The sequence below is a fragment of the Hippoglossus stenolepis genome, chromosome 13, assembly GCF_022539355.2.
Source record: "Hippoglossus stenolepis isolate QCI-W04-F060 chromosome 13, HSTE1.2, whole genome shotgun sequence".
Classification (NCBI taxonomy): domain Eukaryota; kingdom Metazoa; phylum Chordata; class Actinopteri; order Pleuronectiformes; family Pleuronectidae; genus Hippoglossus; species Hippoglossus stenolepis.
In genome coordinates this window covers 20,364,969-20,375,590 of record NC_061495.1, presented here as the reverse complement: position 1 = coordinate 20,375,590, position 10,622 = coordinate 20,364,969, and the positions used below count along the sequence as shown (strand labels likewise).

General features: G+C 39.2%; 1 protein-coding gene across 3 annotated transcripts in view; it reads right to left on the bottom strand.

Moving 5' to 3' along the window:
* cacnb4a (calcium channel, voltage-dependent, beta 4a subunit) overlaps positions 1-10,622 on the bottom strand; it is a 30,786-nt gene that overhangs the window by 10,411 nt on the left and 9,753 nt on the right. The window lies entirely within an intron of this gene.

Sequence of the window (10,622 nt, the reverse complement as noted above, 5' to 3'; positions counted from 1 at the left end):
GTGCAAGGTGACAACTTTCCTCATCACAGATTAGACGTGACGTCCGAGAGGCATAATAATGTTATTCGATATGTGTAATTCAAAACTTAACACATTCAAATGCAAAAGAGTGCAAATAGATGCAGGACATGATAAGAGCATGTTTCTTAAAACCACAGAGATGAAGCAAATTCATGAGTGGGAGGTTAGAGAGACCCAGGTGCGTGTGTGTGTGTGCGTGTGTGCGTGGAGCTGTATTCCCTCCATACAGGATCAAAGACTAACAGATTAAAGATGACGAGCCGGCCGGAAGGGAAAGATTCGGAGAGATGGTGGTTTTATTTTTAGAAATGAAATTACAAACACTCGGGGCAGACAAACTACCACTGTGCCACTGGAATGTCGACAGGAAGAAATCCACTTCATTTGCTTTTCACCCTGGTGATCTGAGAAACTATGAATTTGAGTGACGCAGAGGTAAAACTATTCCTCTTTTACTTGCAGTCACGTAGAAAAACGCTGCTACACTGACCTCTATGGGTTGAATGTTTGCTGCACTTCTGAAAACATCTGTCATCACATGGGAAAAGAAGCAGAATTCCAGTTTTAGGCAAATTGAATAAAGACCAGCTGTAGACATTTTATCCTATCAGCCATTTGCTCCTTTGAGTTCAGTTATTATTGATTCAACTTTTTGGGGGGGACCTATAATCGTCACAGACAATAAAACGCAGCGTTTTAATTTAACAGCATTCCAAAATCTGTCATATCAATAAGTCCTTCTCTCAAACTGAAAGACCACACCCTTGAATTAAAAAAACATAAACCAAGGTCAAGCAATCTTACATATGTCCCATTCACTACTGAGAAATTGCCTCATCTTGCAATGTTAAAGAAAATTATTTTTTTAAAAAGGTTCTTGGATCTGCCCCTTTCACTGGATCCAAAGAAGCCAAAACCAAGTTTGGTAGAGATCAGTTCAGTGCTTTTTAATCAACATAATCAACCAAAGAGACACTGGTGAAAAAATAACCAAGAGCTATGGCAGTGGAGAGTGCAGTCATTTCAAAATCTCCCATAGGTGTTCGGGTTGAGGTCTGGTGAAGGTGAAGGCCATAAAATCTCGAGGTATAGGTGATAAGAATCTTTTCCATTTCTTTAATTTATTATCCATCTGTATTTCTCGTAAGAATAGTATAACCTGTACAGTCATTTTGGACGGCCCTCACTGTATCTGCACTGTATCCATGTGTGTGTTCAACTGGTATAAACCTCCAGCACCACCAAAGAGCCTCAGGCTGGAGAACAGTCTCCTACCATCACCATCAGAGGAGTCATTGGCTTCCCCTCTTCCTTATTAGCCACAAGTCAGTGGCTGCTGGGTTAGAGGAGCAGTAAAAACACCCTCCCACTTATTCAAGGCACAGAGAGAGAGACTGAAGCAGAACGATTATGAGCTGAGCAATGAGCAGCTGAGAAAAGTGTGCAAACATAAACACAAGTAGCAGTGGAGGCACAGAGACGCTGCTGGAGAGAGAGTTTCCCTCAGAATGTTATCACAGCCCCGACCAGCTCCAAAATCCCATGCAGGGAGCCGCCCAGCCTGCAGCGAGGGGTGGGGACCGCTGAGGAGACGTCCTGATGGAGACGTCCTGATGGAGACATCAGTTCAGCCACAGCACACAGCAGGGACAGGGTCAACACAGGCCACAGGCCACTTTCATACAGACTTTACAATCCACCATGCATATTTCTATGATTCTATACATCTTATAAATATATCTTTATCTTCTCTGATATTAACATCAATGAGCTGATGAATTTGTCTGTTTCTCTTTTCTTTCATGGTACAGATATTTTCATTCTATTTAACCTGTTTTAAATATCATGGATTTAATTCTATTCGTTATAAAAACAGCAAAAATGTAACACTTACTAAAAACAAGTAAAGACAAAGAAAAAAAAGGACTAACTAACCGTAACTAAGTAAATCCAACTTTAGACATAGACAAAATGTAATTAACATAAAAAGAAGCAAGCTAGTACTTCACACTGCAAATGCTTCATTTGAGTGATTTTGATATTATTGTGTCCTATGTTTGGTTCATTTTAAATAATGTCTCTTCCTAACGGTAAAGGCTGCACATCATCACAGCATAAACCTGTTACTGCTGTCTACAGAGAGTGTTGTGACTTGTTAAGTGGCCTTCTCCTGCTACTATTAAAAATACACGTTCTGCAAGTGTCAAAAATATCACAAGTATTATTACAACAGTTTTGATACCTTTTACTACTTTTGATTGGGCTAATCAATAGCACAGTTCAAGGTCAAACATTGTATTAGATCAGTGTGTTGGAAAATTGGTAAAATGACACCCACAGAATACTGTGCTGTTGTATTGATACATAGGGATTTTGGGGTATTTGGTCACATTTAGTGCAAACTTTCATCCTCAATGCTTCAGAGTGTGAAATGAAAAATCACAGACATCACACATCTGAACAGTCCGGTCCTGTCAGCGGATCCCTCCCTCACGGACCTTTACTACAGATCCATCAATCATAACAGATGGATAAATCGGCAGTGCACACAGTTCCTCCATTTTAAAACAGCACTGACGTGTTGTTTGCTCTCACACACGGATGATGCATGTGTGACCACGCTGTCTTGGCTCCACCACTTCACCTTTGGCTGACCATCACTGAAGCTGTTTGTGTTCTCATGTGGGATTTCTGGCTCCAGGGCCAATTTGTTACAACTGTGCCGTGTAATGAAAGCTCTGTGCGCTCATAAATATATACAGTGGGCTGGTGTTGTTGAACACATCTGTGACACGGTAATGTACAGTCTGAAACATAGCAGAGCTAATGGAGCACATTGCCGCCTCTGAGCTCAGAAACAGACTCTAAGTGAAACTTGTATAATCATATTTTAAACATGGAAAGTTAAGAACACTATGAGAAATTATTTGTGAATTATATTTTTCTTCAATTTCAACATCACAATTATAGAAACAAAAACTATAATAATAAAAAAACATGGTAACAAAGGGACACCCTTTGTACATCAGCAGTATTTCCACATGCTATACTATATATGACCATCTAAAGAGGACTCAGCAAACACAGGGTAGATCTGCGTGTAGAGCAATTAGTCGATTAGTCAACTAATCAACTGCAAGACTATTTTGACAACTAATCAATCACTTCAGTCATTTGCAAGCAAAAATCCTTAATATTTGATTCTCATTGTCCACAATCATGAGGATGCAAAGCTTTCCTTGGTCTTAGGTGACGATAAACTGGATATTTTTGAGTTTTTGACAGTTACCTTTGCTCTGAGACATTGTGATGGGGTATTTTTTATAATTGTTAACTGAGATTTTACAGCCCAAACAATTAAGTGATTAATTAAAGTATTTGGAAGAATAAGAAAGTTAATGAAAATAATTTTTAGTTGCTGCCCTATTACGTGCTCTTTCTATTTCTTACGATAACCGTCACGATTAGATTTGTTGTAAACTGAGCCAAAAATTGGACATTTGTGGTAGCCGGTGGCTGAAGGCTACTGCTTGTGTTACAATTCATGACAAAATATGTATAAAGGTGTGTTTTTAAACTGTATCATACAATACAAAACATTATCACACCCCCTATCTACTCTATAAACTCATAAACCTTCATACATTGGGCTGTAGGTCTTTTCACCTGCTAGTCAGAACAGATGATTATACATTACTTGAATTCATCACTTTTCCCTCTTCCCTCTCTCTTTCGAGTCCAGTTATCTGTTACTTCATCTCAGTGATGGAGTGAGATGTTGTCGCTCTATGACACAAAATCTGTTCTTCACGCTACGCTACGGCTGAGTAATCACTACATTAGCATAAACACCGGCCGCCTGCCCTACAAGCAGGGAGCAACCGGCTCAGGCTGTCCACAAGCTGATTACTGCTCATCACATCATATCTGTCTTAGCACAGGTACGGAGCCCGCACTGTGAGTTGTGGCCCGCGGGGCAACCATACGCATGGCCCTCTCCTCCAGGGTCAGGAGCCAGTTATTCCCCGTGTCACCGGCGTTAAATGAGATGAGGGAGTGAATGATGAGAGCGAGCACGGCTGCTGCTGCTGCTGCTGCGGTTCCCACACTGACACCAATAGCCTTTGTGATTCATTGGCCCCGCGGTGTCTGTAACCCACCTGTCCACAGTCATTTGTTATCCTATTTGTTTGCCAGCCTGTCTACCTTCATCTGTCATCCAGTCCAAACATGTCTCTGTGTGTCACTGTCTCTCACTTTGTCTTCATAGAGACAAAAAGCAGCATAAAGCCACAATAAAACTGTGCTTTTCCAGTTTGCAGACTGTTCACATTAAACCCATATTTCTCTGCTTGAACAATCAGTGCACGATTTACATGACATATGAACATGATTATCATATTGGATTATGTAGCATGACGTAATGTTGTGCACAGTACTATCAACACCCATGACATCTTCCATGACAGGACTTTTTAAAAAACGTGTCAACACTATTTTCTTATTCCAACATCAACAAATGTAAAACAAAAGGTCAGAGAACATCCCTATTTTTTCATAAAATGTGTCCACATTTGTACAATGGAGTACAAGGCTCATACTGAAGAAAAAAGAGTGTTTAGAGAGAATCATTTTATAATATTACCAGAGTCATAGTAGTACAAGAAAAAAGTCGTACATTTCCGAGAATACATTTCAGGCAACTCATTTTAGAGGGAGTTTATCAAAGTCAACTGCATCTTGTTTAGTTATATTTTAGTATAAGTTTCACAAATAACACAATCTTTAATATTGTGGTTCATCAGCACCATATTATCACAGAGCCACTGTGGAGGAAGTTTTCATTTTTTCCCTTTTATGTAAGAACACCTTGTCAAATAACAACAATAACAACTACTAAAATGTCAACATAGTATACAATTTGTTAACGTAAAATATTTATGTTGTATTGTATAACACAAAAATTAAGGTTTTGTTTCTATTCAGAGATTTTAAGTGGCATAAACAAAGAAATACAAGTTGTACACTGCCCTTAACTTTAATGTTGCTTTGACTAATTTTCATAAAATCATGTGTAGTAGAAAATAAAAAGTTGGCAAAAATACAGAAGATTGCAACAGTTTTTTGCACAATGCATGTGTTCTTAATTGGCCTTGAAATAATTAGGCTATATATATATATATATATATATATACTATATATAATTTATATATAAATTTGAGTACAATTAACTCAACATAATCTATAAACCATTGTGGGTCGGATGAATTGGGATTTAAAGTGCACCCTGCTCTCTTAGTGCAACAACTGCTTATCCTCAAATCCAGGTATCTATTACACAGTCTCCGCACGCAAACAGTCAGATGTTCCCTCCATGTTCTTGAACTAATGCATCCTAACATAATAATGTCATGTTGACAGTATGGCAGGTGACGCGGTGTCTTCTTTGTGTTACATTAGCTCAGAGCTAGGATATCACGTTACTGTGTGCCGTGTCAACACTCTGCTCTCACACAACAACACAACTCCTTTCTTTGCTTTTACCCATGTATTCATGTATGTAGACTCCAATTCGACGTGGTGAAGCCCGAACCTTGACCACATGTCAGCCTCTCAAATAACAAGCTGCAGCTACAGATGCTTCAATGCAACGAGATGACACTGATCAAACTAAAATATCAGAGGCGAGTCCGAGTCTGGATGAATCATCACGAGACCCTGCCTCCACCTCACAACCCTTTCAAACTCGAAATAGAACATTTGAACCCTCTCCCGATGACCTCAACCACAACCTGAGCCACAGATTCTGGATCAGAATTCTGGATCTGAAACAAGCCAGAACCACAACGACAAAAGATGAACTGTAGGACTTATTCCGACATAATCTCAGAAACAAAACCGAAATATATTAATTTAATGGCAAAGAAATAATCTAGGTCTAAGTCTGAATGTAGTAATATGAATAATAAATCACATAAAAGTCACATGTGTCTTTGTAAGATTACACATAAAACGTTCTGATGATCAAATTCTGAAACGTGACCTTCGCTCATGAGAGCTCATCTCTAACCTCGCTCTGTCCAAGTGGCGGCTGTGGATTCAGCGTGTCGCCACCCGGCTGTTGAGGCGTGAAGATCGTGGAGGCGTTCCAGTTCTGACTAGCTGAATGGTTCAGCTTCTATACTATAAACAGTCAGGTGGATAATTTGTATATCCTAACTGTCAGATCTTTAGTTGCAAAAAAAAATCAGTTAAAAAAAAAAGTTAGTTTAAAGGTCAAGACTCTGTGTGTTTGAATGTATTCAGTAATGATTTGAGATGTTTCCATCAGTCAGAACGTCCTGTTTTACTTGGAAATAAACTAATTTATTTCAGCCTTGTGTGACCAATAATCAAATGTTCAAAATTATTCAGCTTACTGTAAGACCAAGAAAATCTCTGCATCCTCACATTTGAGGACCTGGAATGTCAAATATTGGGAATTTGTGCTTACAAATTACTTTTGTCAAAATAATTAGTGATTAATTGTCTTTCAATTAGTTAATTCACTTATCCTCTAATCAAAGCCATGAGCATATCTATAAAGTCCTGATTCATTGAGGTGCTCTGTGCTGTTACTTCTCCTGCTCATCAGGTTGGGGGGTATTCTCTTTCCTGTTTTGCCGGACAATCAGCTGGCGGACGTTTGGCGACTCAGCCTGAAAAACCAGGCCTCAGCACAAATGTTTATCTAACAGACGATGGCACAGTCTGTCGCCCTATGGATGCTGCCACATATGGGCCCTCTGTTGAACACAACCCATTAAGAGCGCCCAGGGAGGACAGGGAGGTAAATGGCACCGGCAGATACGCTGTGTTGGAAATGAGGCTTCATTCATCTCATCTGAATATTTCATGAGAGCTGAAGATGTGAGATTTTGTGAGCAATGGATCCATAAATAGCCGAGAGCATCTTTCATAAACACATTTCAGAAGAAGATCAATTAAGCGAGTCCAAAAAAAAAAATCAATTCTTTTCATTAGAAAAGAGATGATGGCCAAATATAAATGATATGATCTTATGTCATATTTTATGGTTTGAGCATCTCTCATGTATAGGATTCATTGTATTTCTCTGTTTTATATGGAACAGAATACGGTCAAAACCCAATTTCTCATTTTCTAGGTCTGTTTTTTATGGTTTAGATTTGGTCTCTCGGATGCCATTAAGGGAAATCTAAATTATACAGCATATAATTATATTTAAAACAATAGTTAATCCCTATAAGCAGATTCTGCATGTGAATATGCAGAATCTGAAGGTGAGGGACCAGATTTAGTTTTTTTGTTTCCAGTGTGACCAATTACGTTTGAGCAGGTTTTGGTTGCCCGCAGATAAACAAATAGCAAAAGAGGTGGATCACAAAATGTTGTCTGGACCTAAAATACCTACAAAAAGTATCTCTGGTTGGGTTTTGTTTGAATTGCTCTTGTGACAAAAGAAACTCATTGGACTGTAGAGAGTTTACAGCAATTGGATGATATTTTACTTGATTTCCTGGGGAAATATTCATAGATTTATTATAGGTATGTATACTCATATTTAGGGAATAGTTGTATGTTTTGAAAGCAGTAGTGGACAGTTTTTTTAATTTATATTTCTGTATTTTGATTTATCTAATAAAAAGAAGTATCATCTGTAGCAGCAGTGGCAGCTGTGCACAGTGCATGTGCAAGAACAAAATCACACACGCACGCACACACAATATTTCAAAGCTCAGGGGGGAGGAAACATGCTTACATAGGGTTGCTTGACATCAGGACTAACACATGATGTATTGCTTTAAATTCTGCCCTGTTCATCAATTTCTTCTCCGGCAGTAGAGCCTCCAAATACCCTGTTCAGCTACTTTCACAGGAGAACAGATGCTTTGTGTGATTGCTTTCTCTGTGGTGATCGGCTATTTAACAGCTCCGATAAAAAAGACACAGGGACAGCATGTTTTTGATAAACTCCACATTATCATATGAGGTGGTAGATAGCATGTATGTATCTGTATGTGTCCTGTGGATCTGCCAACACACTGCATGCTTGACTGATGACAGTGTCACACTCATTCATCCTTTCAGGCAGGAAGAATAGAAGAAAATCTGTAAAACTCTGAGCAGAATAAAAGACAAGTAGAGGACTTGCTCTTGTCCTGAATCTGGAAATGTTGTTTGGAGCCGATAACATGGTTTCAGTGTGAAAAAAAATACTATTGCATATCAATAATGGAATGAACACAAATGGCAAATGTGCAACAGAGGATTTGAACCGCAGTTAGTCTCTGAAATCAAGCTGCTGGGCAGGACAGTGAGGATTAATGCCTTTGTCCAGGGCTTCCAGGCACCTCTGCTAATGATCCAGTCAGAGCCATGGGACTCTTTCGTTGATACAAATAACTGTTATTTACTGCCTCATTACAAATGAAATCTATAACGACTGGAGAGAGAGGAAAATGAAAGCACCTCCCCACTGGTCACTACACCTGTTTTATTTTAGTTCCTCCATTTAAAATAATGAAGAACCTTTTTTAAAAAATATATATATATATATAATCAGCAGATATATTAATGAGGAATGCAACCTATTATAATAATAATAATTATTATTATTATTATTCAATTATTATTATTATGATTATTAGGTAATCAATTACTAGTTGACTTCATAACATGTGTAAAATGTCTTATTAATATTGTCTAATGTCTACTATTTTGTCCAAAAACAGACAAAAGCAGCTAAAGCACATTTACGAAACTGAAACCAAGGACTGGTTGTTTATTTTAGAGATAAACCTTTTCAGATTTGAGTGGAATTTAGTAGAAAGTTGGACATTGGCCAAAGAAATAAAGATTATGTGCAATTAGTGCCACCGTTCAAAAAATGGAAATAAAAATACACTAACTAGACTTAACCAAAGTTGGTACATAACACATTTGGAAAAGTCTTTGAAAAGTATATTTTTCTCTGATCGTTTGCCATATTCTTCTAGGTACTTCTGAAAAAGGTAAAGGTTTTGTCGTCTCTGATATATTTTCATGGTTTCTCTAAGACAAGACTAAATTCAAGTCCATTCAGTGTTTGAAAACCACAAAGTAGTCTAGATAAACTATAGTGGTTTTAATGCTGCTCTCTGTATTCGTCACTTTGCTTTTTCTGAGACTGCTCATGCACGAATGTCAAATATGATGTCATTCAGCACGTTTCACTGGAAAGGAAAGAAGGTATTCAGAGCACGAGGCACTTTGAAGCTTTACCAAAATGACTATCATGTAAACGACTCAGCGAACCCACCTCTCCCCCTCCTCCCTGTCTGCCTCCTGTCTCTCCCTCAAACACACACACACACACACACACACACACACACACACACACACACACACACACACACACACACACACACACACACACACACACACACACACTGACAGTGGGTTGTTTGTGAGGCCATTATCTAGGAGTGTCAAGTGGCCAGTCTTGAGTCCATCGTGCCACACTCCAGCCTTATCTGCTCAGACGCCAAAGCTCGGTCTGTTCTCTCATCTCCATCCTTCTTCCTCCGCGGACCTGCTCTCCTATCAGAGTCTCCATGAACAGCAGAAAGCTTTCTCTCTTCCTTACATCCGCCAGTATTCATAACTGGAAACAGATGCCACACACACAGTTACAGGATAACCAGCATACTAATAATAACATTATTTCCTTCTTAAAGTAAAGACTCCACTTTTAGTGTCTTCTTCAAAACTTTGCTATAATACATTTACTAATTACCTCAAAAACACAAAGGTCATGGTTTCACCCCTATCTTTGTGTTTGTTGGCTGTTTTGTTTGAATCTATCTTTTGAAACAGATTTTTATGAAGCTTGGTTGAAAGGCAGGACATGGGCCACGAAAGAGCCAATTACGTTTTGGTGTGGATCCAGATAAAAGGAATCCTCACTTTCTCATGAGGCTTTGTTACGTTCATGGTCACAATCTACAGCTTATGACACATTCATAGGAAATCAACTGGAAGTGAGTCACACGAGCAGAGAGAGTCTGTGGGTCATTACAGGTGAGTTCGATTCCCTGCCTGTTGCCTCAGAAATCCACCCAACCAAAGTCTTACTTCTGAAAAACATCCACAGGCCCGCCAGCTAAGGACAAGTGCTGATAGGAAACCACCAGGACAGTGAGAGCCCCTGAGACGTCTTCGTCTGTAGCGCTGCCAACGCGTCTCCGAACACGAGACAATGTGGAACGCAGCAGCTCGGAGACATTGTCTCAACTGGTTTTGTTCAGCTTGGGTTCAGAGGTGTCGGGGGGGGGAGTAAACCCACATTCCTCCTGCATCAATTGACACATGAATGGAATTGAGAGGAATTGGAGGAGAAATAACTGAACCTGCAGCTTAATCAATCGTAAAGAAGTGATAAATCAATCCGTATCTACACCAACGGACTGGATGAGACCGTTTCTGAGAGATCTTTTTGTTTGCTTCAGTCTGAGGTGGAGCGTTAATAGCCTCATCTACTCATCAGTTATTCAGACCCATATTAATAATGGAACAAATACCACATGTTAACAGCAGCTGAA